General features: G+C 46.5%; 1 protein-coding gene across 1 annotated transcript in view; it reads right to left on the bottom strand.

Moving 5' to 3' along the window:
* ZMYND11 (zinc finger MYND-type containing 11) overlaps nt 1–6,644 on the bottom strand; it is a 282,804-nt gene extending 276,160 nt beyond the window's left edge. The window contains exon 1 of the mRNA XM_063921925.1: nt 6,467–6,644. The gene's annotated coding sequence lies outside the window, so the exon portion shown is untranslated. The remainder of the gene's footprint in view (nt 1–6,466) is intronic.
* Nucleotides 6,645–12,385: the final 5,741 nt, after the last annotated feature.

Below are 12,385 nucleotides of genomic sequence, written 5' to 3'. Positions count from 1 at the left end.
GGGTAAATTTACTAATATGGGAGTTTTATTTAAGATGGGATGTTGCCCATAGCAACCAATCAGATTCCGGATATTATCTTCTGACAAGTAGAATCTGATTGGTTGCTATGGGCAACATCCCATCTTAAATAGAACTCCCATCTTAGTAAATTTACCCCTAGGAGTGCTGCACCACTGCATATATATATATATATATATATATATAAAATTTGCCAGTTGTAGAGATCCCAGCGGCGGAAGCCGACTATGCCACCAGCCGGAATCACAGCGCATTATTATTATTATCCTTTATTTATATGGCGCCAAAAGGGTTCCGCAGTGCCCAATTACAGAGTACATAAACAAACAGGAAAACAGCAACTTATGCTGCATTCACACCGCAAATGCCGGGTCCTACCCGGTAAGACAAACGTGTACTTACCGGGTGGGATCCGGCATTTGCGCTCCGTTGCAGGCTTCCCGACCCGGCAATATACCGGGTCGGTTGCCATGACAACGGAGGCCACAGCAGCAGCAGGGGCGGGGGTGGAGGCGGCGTCGGGAGATGAGCTCATCTCCAGCGCCGCCTCTCCCTATCTTGTGAATGGGAACCGTGTCGCATCGACACGGCTTCCATTCACACCGCACCTGACCCGGTAATCAACCCGGGTAAAACCCTTCTTTTTTACCGGGTTGATTTACCGGGTCAGGCGACCCGCTAAATCGCCCAGTGTGCTTTCACATCGCACACTGACCCGGTTCGACACGACAATATGCCGTGTCGGTACCGGGTTATTTGTGCGATGTGAAAGGGGTATTACAGTTGATGACAATGTAGGACAAGTACAGGGTAAATAAACATAGTTACATTAGCAGATGACACTGGAATAATTATCAAGTGGCAGAAGACTGATGGAATTGGTGCAGTTGAAGATTATTAAAGTAAGAAAAAGGATAAGCACATGAGGGAAGAGGGCCCTGCTCGTGAGAGCTTACATTCTAAAAGGGAAGGGGTAGACAGACAGGGGTAACACAGATGGGGTACAAAGAGAGCGTGGAACAGAGGGTTAGTATGAGATTTGGCTGGGTTTGGTAAAGAAGTGGGTCTTGAGAGCCCGTTTGAAGTTTTGTAGAGAGGTGGAGAGTCTGAGGGGGAGAGGTAGGGAATTCCACAGAAGTGGTGCAGCACGTGAAAAATCTTGGAGGTAGGAGTGGGAGGAAGTAATCCGTAGGCAGGAGCGTCGGCGTGCATTAGCAGAGCGAAGAGGACGGGTGGGAGTGTAAAGGGAGATAAAGGTCAGAGATGTAGATGGGAGAGGAGTGGGTGAGGGCTTTGTAAGTGAGTGTGAGAAGCTTGAAATGGATTCTGAAAGGGAAGAGGAGCCAGTGGAGGTCTTGTAAGAGAGGAGAGGTGGACGTATTGCGTTTGGTGAGGAAAATAAGCCGGGCAGCAGCATTGAGGATAGATTGGAGTGGAGAGAGGTATTTATCAGGAATGCCAGTCAGGAGGAGATTACAGTAGTCCAGTCTGGAGATGACCAGTGAGTGGATAAGAATCTTAGTAGCATCCTGGAAATATTTTTTAGATGAAAACGGCAAGTTTGTGAGAGGAGCTGAATGTGTGGTTTGAAGGAGAGGGAGGAGTCAAGGATTACTCCAAGACAGCGCACTTGGGGGCTAGAGGAGATAGTAGTGCCATCAATAGACAATGAGATTGTAGGAGGTGAGGTTATGCGGGAGGGAGGGAAGATGATCAGCTCGGTCTTAGATATGTTAAGTTTAAGAAAGTGCTGGGACATCCAGGAAGAGATAGCAGAGAGACAGTTGGAGATACAAGTGAGGAGAGCAGGGGAGAGGTCTGGAAAGGAAAGATAGATTTGAGTGTCATCAGCATAGAGATTATATTGGAAACCAAAAGTACTACTGAGCTTACCTAGTGAGGACGTATAGAGAGAGAAGAGAAGAGGACCAAGGACAGAACCTTGGGGTACACCTACAGTTAGTGGAAGTGAGGGGAGGTGGGGTCATGAGAGGAGACAGAGAATGAACGGTTAGAGAGGTAGGAAGACAGCCAAGAGAGGGCAGTATCACGCAGACCAATGGAGTGAAGGATTTGCAGTAGGAGAGGATGGTCCACAGTGTCAAGCAGCAGAGAGATCAAGTAGAATAAGTAAAGAGTAGTGTCCCTTAGATTTAGCAGATTGGAGGTCATTGCATACTTTTGTAAGGGCAGTTTCGGTGGAGTGGAGAGGACGGAAGCCAGACTGGAATGGGTCAAGCAGTGAGTGTGAGGAAAGAAAGGAAGTAAGGCGGTTGTAGACAATACGCTCAAGGTGTTTGGAGGCAAAAGGGAGGAGAGAGATGGGTCGGTAGTTGGAGAGAATGTTTGGATCAAGGGTAGGTTTTTTAAGAATAGGAGAGATGAGTGCATGCTTGAAGGCAGAGGGGGCAGTGCCTGATGAGAGGGAGAGATTGAGAAGGTGGGAAAGATGGGAACAGGCAGAAGGAGAGAGGTAGCGGAGGAGGCGGGATGAGATAGGGTCAAGCGGGGAGGTTGTGAGAGGACAGGACTGAATGAATGCCATGACTTCCTCTCCAGATGCATGGGAGAAAGATGTCAGAGTTGGTGGGAGGGAAGGGGGGGGGGGTGGTAAGGGATGGGAGGAGGCTGGTTACTGATGGTCTGGTGTGATGTTATGTCCTGACGTATGGCATCAATTTTGGATGTGAAGTAAGTGGCAAAGTCAAGAGCAGAGAGTGAGGAAGGGAGACGAGGTGGAGGTGGGCAGAGGAGTGAGTTGAGAGTGGCAAAGAGGCGCCGGGGGTTGGAAGACTGGGAGGAGATGAGGTTCTTGAAGTATGACTGTTTAGAAAGAGGAAGGGCAGCACTGAAGGATGAGAGCATAAGTTTGAAATGGAGGAAGTCTGCCTTAGAGCGTGAGGGCTATTCTCACTCATGCCCGCACGGGGACTCTTAGCACTGCCCCCGCTGTGATGAGTGGGATGGTGCTGTCAGGATATTGACAGCCGGCATACCGCCCGCCGGTAAAACATACTAAATCTATCTATATATATATATATATATATATATATATATATATACACACACTGGTCATTTTTTTTACAGTGTATGAAATACAGTATTATTAATAATTAATACTACAGATGGTTATACAGTATGGGCTTTATAAAACATGTTTAACTAATATAAATAACATAAGTGGTCAGGAAAAGGTTACACATTCTATAATAAATACACAAACCTAGTAGAACCAGTAGAAAACAGAACTGCACTTTCTAAGCACACATTCTCCCAGTTCATGGTAAGGCATCTGTCTCTACTCTCTGGCAGCTACTCTCTGGTACAGTGCACTGAGTGAGGACTCATAGTAACATAGTATCGAAGGTTGAAAAAAGACAATTGTCCATCGAGTTCAACCTATTTGTGGTCTCCTATGCACGATTATTTTGTATAAAATTTTGACTGAAGTTGATGACTGCCGTTACGTTTTAACCCTTTTTTTTTATAATAACCATAGTGCGTGACTATGCCCCGTAACCCTGGATATCCTTATCCATTAGGAATTTATCTAACCCATTCTGAAAGGTGTTGACTGAGTCGGCCATTACAACTCCCTCAGGCAGGGAATTCCAAACACGTATCGTCCTTACCGTAAAAAAGCCTTTACGCCGTATTGTGCGGAATCTCCTCTCCTCTAACCTGAGCGAGTGTCCACGAGTTCTCTGTGTTGATCTAACCAACAGGTCCTGCGCAAGATCTGTATATTGTCCCCTTATATATTTGTAAATGTTGATCATGTCCCCTCTTAATCTCCTCTTTTCCAGTGTAAACATGCCTAGTCTTGCAAGCCTTTCCTCGTATTCCAGGGTCTCCATACCCTTAATTAGTTTGGTCACCCGCCTTTGAACCTTTTCTAGCTCCAGGATATCCTTTTTGTAGTAAGGTGCCCAGAATTGTACACAGTATTCAAGGAGTGGCCTCCCAAGTGATTTATATAACGGGAGTATAATACTCTCGTCCCTAGCATCAATTCCCCGTTTTATGCATGCTAATATCTTATCAGCCTTCTTTGCTGCAGTCCTACTTTGGGTACTACTGCTTAGTTTGCTATCTATGAGGACACCTAAGTCCTTTTCCAGTACAGAATCCCCTAATTTTACCCCATTTAGTAGGTAGGTGTTACTTTTGTTCTCGTTACCACAGTGCATTACCTTACACTCAGAACCACAAACACACAGCAAACTTAGTAGGGGATGCGGGCAGCATCCCGGTGGTGTACTGTAGATGATGGAGGTCAGGTGAAAGACACTGGCATCCCAAAGGTAAGTACTGTGGTGAGGGTAAGGGCCAGGGAAGGGGTTATGGTTAGGCACTACAGGGTGGGGTTAGCAGTAGCTGCAACCCCCAACCCGAGTCTTTGCCCTAGCCACCACCCCAGACGAGAAAGGGTTACGGTAGGGGGCAGGGGAGGGCATCCCAAACACTGAGATTACCTATCACACCCCTTGGCAAAAGAAGCTGCTATCACAGGGCATGTGCAGCAGCTCTGCTCTGTCCCTTAACTGCATATTGTGGCAGGAGGTCTAGTAATCATATACTATTACAGTCATAATTTGAGCCCAGAGGGAGGTTTCCAGGCAACCAATCCCCCCCCCCCCCCTCAGCATTTGCCTATGCTACCTATAAATCACACCAATCGGGTTGGGTATGGGTGACCGGCAGGTGGGATACTGCTGGCCACCATACTGACGCCGGGATGCCGGTGTTTAGGTTGCCAATGGGGCGGGCTCACCACATGTTCTATTCCCACTCTATGGGTGTCGAGTGGGAATAGTTCCTGCCAGTCGGCATGCCGACTATCGGGCTTTCCGCCGGGGCGGGATTCCGGCGTTGGTATAGTGACCGGCGTCACATAACCGCATCCCCACTAACCGCAGATGTTTTCTGCACAAATAAAAAAAAAAAATTTCAATATAGAATGGTTTATCTCAAACACATTTTATTCTAGAAAGTTGAGAAAATTATTGCATATTAGACTGCAATCTCCTTGGATCTGTGTACCCAGCTTCCTTTCCATACACTTATTTATTTCCACTGCACTGTAACTTAAATTAAAAAAGTGCTGTATGCACAGTAAACGTCTAAAGACGTGGCCATTTACTAAACTCATCCAGTTTAGATAAGGAAAGTAATCACTTGATGGGGTTCATAATGTAAAAACGTCTATTTTTACCAACTCCGGTAGTGTCTCAATTTTATACTATTGACCCTGTAAAAGGGAAAATGTAATGACCATAGCAAGCTTTGCAGTGGTGGATGGCACAACCTGTTTTGCGTAAACAGATGTGTGGCTAGTCTTTATGTTTAATATTGAATAGTAGCACAGGGAGTGCATCCTAAATAAAACAGGGACCTCTGTTGACAGTTGATGTAATGTGAGACACAGGGAAGCCCTTGTATGTGAGCAGGGAGCTCTGGAATAACCACTAACAAGCCAGTGACTGATGTGTGCTGAGGTTCTGCCTGCAAAGCTGGGTAATATATGTACATATGAATTAACCACAAATTAAGAATAGCAGCAGAGAATATATTAGGATAGAGAAACAACTCCCCGACTTACTGCTTAGTACTGGTAACGCTTCTGTCATCTCTACTACACAGAAATCGCACTTACAGTAAGAAGTACAGGAATGTAACATGGCATGAGACATGGCAGCTCCAGCAATAATATTGCAAGAGAATGTCATGCTACAGTAACTGCCCATACTGTATGTAAGCAATTTGTTATTCCAAAAGTTAGCAAAATTCAGTATCAAGCCTCTACATCCATAATAATGAGTACATGTCAGCCCACGGTCTCTACATCAACGGTTCCTGACAGCAAAGGAACCTGTCCCCAACCATCGGTTATTTTGCAATATATATTCCTTTGCCTTTTAAAAATGTATGGGCTCTTTACTGCATCCATAAAGTGCTATACATATACACAATATAATATCACCAAAAATGCATATATTCTAAGTTTAAAGTGTCCCTTAGACCATTTACTTTTCCCAGTGACCCTGATAACCAGGGTCTCCAATACACAATGATAGATATTTATTGGATACATTACATTCTAATAATACCAACTAGAGAGTCCCAGGTATCAACACCAATTGGCATTACCCCAGAGCGAGGGCAGCACCTATACCCTCAAGCACCCTGGAGGACAATACAGCTTCCTATAGCCCAGCAATGCTGCAGCCTGATAGAACTGGGTCATAAGAACATACTATAACAACAGAGATGCCATGGAGTCTATGGCAGGTCTGCGGGGCGTAGCCGCGGGGGGGTCTCGGCCAGCCCAGACTGCACACAGGCCCACCCAGACACATTGGGGTTGGAGTGGGGGGGGGGGGGGGGGAAGCGGCCGGGGAAACGGAAACGGGGCCACAACAACGCAGCGCCGGTCCGCTCACTTACCTAGGCTGGATCGGACGATGACTGGTCCCCGGATCCCACCAATGGGGCCGCTCCGGCCTGCTCTATCGGCGCCCACCGATTGGCCGATCTCTCGCTGGTAGATCGCGGACGTCTACGTGACGTCACACGCATGCGTAGACTCGACTTGGTGCAAGGCCGTGGTGTTTGCGCTGCTCCCCTGCTGCCGCCATTTCCGTGTGAGAGTGAGACAGCTGGCACTGGGCAGCCGGCATGGGGCGTGCTGTGTCCCGGTGGCCGCGCACCTCCGCGGCTCACAGCTCCCACTGCCAGCAGCGGACTGGGGAGACACTGCGGGTTACACATAATAATGGCCGGCACATGAATACAGATAGATGACAGGAGGATACAGTATTAGAAACAGAAGACATTAAATAAGCGCTAACAGGGGTCTGTTTAGCAACAATCGTGATGTTGAGTTGGATTTTATAAACATCATTGCGATTATTAGTAAATTTTTAATAGGGGGGGTACACTAGAACGATTTTGGACTGATTTCTGGCCAAATCAGAATGACATATCGGCCAGACTGTTAAGTGTGTATGCCTGATTTGTGTGTGCCTGTGTTTGCATGCGATATCTTCTGGTTGGCACTGCTGCTGGCCAACCAGAAGATCACATGTACGTGTTTGGTATGTTTTACCGCCGCACGGGATCCCGAATGTCAGTATAGCGACACCGGCATCCCGGGCTGCAGAATGCTGGCAGGGTGCAAGGGCAACGCAGCCCCTTGTGGGCTCGCCACGATCCGGGCTCTGTGCCATGCTCGCCACAGGTTCTATTCTCCCTCTATGGGTGTCGTGGACACCGATAGAGGGAGAATCGTCTACCTCGCTGGTATACCGGTGGTGGTATGGTGCCTCGGCCGGGATCCCGGCGTCGGTATTGGGACAGCCGGGATCCCGACGAGCGGTATGCTAACCGCATACCACATGTACAATGGCATACTGGCATCGTCATGCCATCGTCCCCTGTATCATGTAAATGTATCAGTTTGGCTGGGTACACATTGTTGTAGTGTATGCCGAGGTTTAGTAAACAAGTCCCGTCCAGCGCCCATTGGGCATTGTCTGTATATTTATAGCGCTGCCTTGAATTCAAACTGCTCCAACCACATTCTCCTTCGGCTACCAGGTAGAGATGACTGTCGGTGGGTTATCCATCAGTGGTACCAATGATGAACCATTGATGGTTTCACCCAGCGATTATCAAATCTGCCTTAGTGTACCACAAGCTGCGGGACAATCAGAGCTTGGGGGAGGGGCTAGGCTCTGTGTCCCAACACCTTGGAAAAGAGAAATACTCTGTTGCGCTGTAAAAACGATGGTGGGAAACCATCTGGTTCTCCCTCATCGAAGATAAAAGTAGTTACCATTGGTCATAGATGGTTGATGATTTGTAGGGGAGAGAGCTGTATATTTATTTAAGTTTCTTAAGCGCAGCATATTCAGTTGGAAATTGGAAACAACAATGATTAAACAAAATCGGGTAATAACAAACAGTCATAGAGGCCCTGCTCACAAGCTTATAATCTATAGGGAAATAGGTATTGATACACAAGGATAGGTGCTATCTATTGCATAATTGTCCACCAGATTGCAAAGGTTCTTGGTGGGCTGTGTGGGGTGTAGTACCTTACCGACGCCGGGATCCCGGCAGCATACCGACGCCGGGATCCCGGCGGGGAGGGGTGAGTGCAGCAAGCCCCTTGCGGGCTCGCTGCGCTCGCCACGCTGTTGGCTCGGTGGCGACCCTGCGGTCGCCACGGGTTCTATTCCCACTCTATGGGTGTCGTGGACACCCACGAGTGGAAATAGTCCCTGTTGGTCGGCATGCCGACCATCGGGATAGTGAGCCGTCGGGCTCATGGAGGAGGTCATGTGACTGTCGGTCAGCCGACCGGCGGTCACATGACTACCACCCGGCTGTGTGGTATGGTCACACAGTGATGTTGGTCTGGGGTCAGGAGGATGGGAAAGTGAAGAAAGAGAAAATATGTGTGGGGATGTAATTGGATAGGAAAACTTGGAAAGGTTGAGTGAGTGGTTCTGGAATATAATGAGCTAGCCTGAAGAGCTGAGGTTTCAGGGAACGATTGAAGGTTTGGAGACTAGCGGAGAGTCTTATTGTGCGTCGTAGGGCATTCCACAGAGTGGGTGCAGCCCGAAGAAAGTCCTGCAGTCGTGAATGGGAGTGAATAATGAGTGTGGATGAAATACGTAGATCGTATGAAGAGCGGAGAGGTCGGGTTGGGAGATATTTTGAGATAAGCAAAGAGATATACATTGGTGTAATTAGATTAATAGCTTTGTGTGTGAGTAAAAGTATTTTATATTGTACATGGTAGAATACAGGTAAATAATGGAGGGACTGACAGAGTGGATCTGCAGCCGATGTATGTCTAGCAAGGAAGATTAGCCTCGCAGCTGCATTCAGAATGGATTGTAGGGTGAGAGTCACTTTTTGGTAAGACAAGACTATTGCAATAATCAATGCAGGAGATAATGAGAACATGGATTAGTTTTCTCTTACGTCCTAGTGGATACTGGGAAATTCTAGATTACCATGGGGTAAAGATTGGGTTCACTGGAGCCTGGCACTTTAAGAAACTAATAGTGTGTGCTGGCTCCTCCCCTCTATGACCCTTCTAGCAGGCTCCGTTTAGAAAATGTGCCCAAGGAGCCGGACGCATTCTGTTGCTCTCCAGAGAGTTTTCTTCAGAAATTAGTTTTAGTTTGTTATTTTCAGGCACACTGGTTGGCAACCAGACTGCCTGCGTTGTGGGACTTAAGGGGGGACCGAACCAACTTCCTTAGAGTTAATGGTTCGTCATCCCAGCTGACAGGACACTGAGCTCCTGAGGTGATGTTCTCACACTCCCAGAGGGTGAGCCCACACCGGCAGCATGCCGCCACCCCTTAACAGATGCCGAAGAGGGACCACAACCCGGTTAGCGGGTCCCCGGTGCGTGATGGCGGTATGAGAGACAGTGTCTACCCGGCTCCGGGCCGCGGTGCACACTGACTACCCAGACTGGCAGGCAAGTAACCGAGGGTTCTGTGCTCTCGTTTTACACAAATATGGACAGCCAGTATAAAAAAAACGAAGGGACCGCACGCCATTAGGAAGGCGGGGCTTCCCGGAGAGCGGGACCAGAAGGCAAACAGCGCCATTTCCTGCTGCTGCTTCACAGGCTGCATGCGGACACTGCTCCTCCAGGACCCACTGAATCACCATTGTAAACTGGTACCAGGGGGCTATAGTGAGGGGGGAGTGCTAGTTCAGCGGTTTTACAGCTGTGAGGAAAATTACACTAAGAGATCACCCAGCGGGGCATTGCTCAGTCTGTGGTGAAGTGTGCTGGTTCCCATATCTCTCTCTGTGTCACTCCTTTCAGGGTGGTCCAGGTTAGTGTGCTTATCTCACTAATGTTACTGTGTTTTTCATACTAATCTGTGTACAAGCATGTCTGCTAATAAGTCTGTGTGTACTTTATGCAAAGCTAAGTCTACACCTTCCTCACAAGGTTCACTGGTGTGTACCCAATGCTCTGTTCCTTCACAGGGTAGTGAGGTACAGGCACCAGAGTGGATGGAATCATTTAAATCTTTGATTTCCAATATTAATTCAGAGCTAGCTATGGCTAAGCAAGAAAGGCAAACCCTGAAACAAACTATGGACAAATTTATGGTAACTGCTGCCGACCACAGACGGGCTCCTCAGCCCCCACTGTTGGTCTCTCACAAACGCACTCTTCCTCAATTATTACAATCTGACTCTGATTCTTAACTACCAGAGGGGGTCATTCCGAGTTGTTCGCTCGCAAGCTGCTTTTAGCAGCTTTGCACACGCTAAGCCGCCGCCTACTGGGAGTGAATCATAGCTTCTTAAAATTGCGAACGAAAGATTCGCAATATTGCGATCAGACATCTCTGTGCAGTTTCTGAGTAACTCGAGACTTATTCGGCATCTGCGATCAGTTCAGTGCTTGTCGTTCCTGGTTTGACGTCACAAACACACCCAGCGTTCGCCCAGACACTCCTCCGTTTCTCCAGCCACTCCCGCGTTTTTCCCAGAAACGGTAGCGTTTTTTCACACACTTCCTGTCAATCACATTACGATCACCAGAACGAGGAAACCGTATATTCACACTACTACTACTACTACTACTACTACTACTAAAGCTACAACGACTGCAATACAACTACAGGCCAAAATTGCTAATTAGAATTTAGATGTCCAGCCTGCCTCCCTAACCCCCCCCCCCCCCCCCTTCCCCCAGTGGCAAACGCAGGATTTAGCGAGGGGGGCTTCCGTGGGTGTGTATGTATATGTGCATGTATGTGTAATATATATATATACAGGTTGAGTATCCCATATCCAAATATTCCGAAATACGGACTTTTTTGAGTGAGACTGAGATAGTGAAACCTTTGTTTTTTGATGGCTCAATGTACACAAACTTTGTTTAATACTTAGTTATTAAAAATATTGTATAAAATGACCTTCAGGCTGTGTGCATAAGGTGTATATGAAACATAAATGAACTGTGTGAATGTACACACACTTTGTTTAATGCACAAAGTTATAAAAAGTATTGGCTAAAATTACCTTCAGGCAGGGTGTATATGTGACATAAATGCATTTTGTGCTTAGATTTAGGTCCCATCACCATAATATCTCATTATGGTATGCAATTATTTCAAAATACGGAAAAATCCGATATCCAAAATTCCTCTGGTCCCAAGCATTTTGGATAAGGGATACTCAACCTGTATATATATATATATATATATATATCCATGCAGAGGATCCGGCACTCCAACCATAAATATTGTAGATGCTCTGGTGCCTTCTTTGAGGGGTCTGCGCCCCAGCACATGCAGCAAATAAACAGGAAGCGGCACTCAGAGACGTGGTAAGTAGTGAAAAAATAAAGCAACCAAGCTTTAATATATCATCACATCATCAACGTTTCGGGGTTGTCCCCCTTCATCAGGATAACAACAAGTGATCACAAAACAAACTTTATACCTTACCCCCACCAATGGAAAATATTCAGTATTCCCGCCAGCGTCCGCGCAGACCTCCGCCACTCCCCCCTGCATACACGGCTGTTTGCCGGAAGAGGAAGTGACGCGGACCACCGAACAGACTGCTGGGTGTGTTACCATGGAGACGCGGCACTGCTCGTATACCAGGAAGCCGCCAGCGTTGTCACGGAAACCCGTGCATCGTAAGCTGATTAAACTAAAGAATCCAAGTGCACATAGCAGCAAACCATGTTAGCCGCATCCCGTCTACCTGCAGTGTCAAATCATCCATCTTATAACCATAAATACATACATAAAAAAACAAACACAACAAAAAATTGTGACATTATTACAAACAAATAAAACCAATCTGCATCTCATAGAATCCGCTGCTACATTGTTATCAATTTTAGGTCAAATGACAAGAATAACATTCTCACATACTAAATTGTATATATCATGTGACACACAACTGGTACCTCAACAAGTACATAAAGGTCTAATGATAAACTCTATATACATTGTCTACACATGTATACACGGGTATAAATTTAAACTTTTGAATGAGACTATGGGTCTCAATTGTTTTCTTTGAATGTGTCCATATTAGGCTGGTGTGGTATACATGTTTTGACATAAGATGACACGGTATAAAACATTTACAGGGGTAACATATAATTGTTTAGAAATGATTCAAGTTTAAATTTATACCCGTGTATACATGTGTAGACAATGTATATAGAGTTTATCATTAGACCTTTATGTACTTGTTGAGGTACCAGTTGTGTGTCACATGATATATACAATTTAGTATGTGAGAATGTTATTCTTGTCATTTGACCTAAAATTGATAACAATGTAGCAGCGG

The sequence above is a fragment of the Pseudophryne corroboree genome, chromosome 5, assembly GCF_028390025.1.
Source record: "Pseudophryne corroboree isolate aPseCor3 chromosome 5, aPseCor3.hap2, whole genome shotgun sequence".
Taxonomy (NCBI): Eukaryota; Metazoa; Chordata; class Amphibia; order Anura; family Myobatrachidae; genus Pseudophryne; species Pseudophryne corroboree.
Note: the sequence above shows the minus strand (reverse complement) of the source record. Positions and strands in the feature narration are given on the sequence as shown.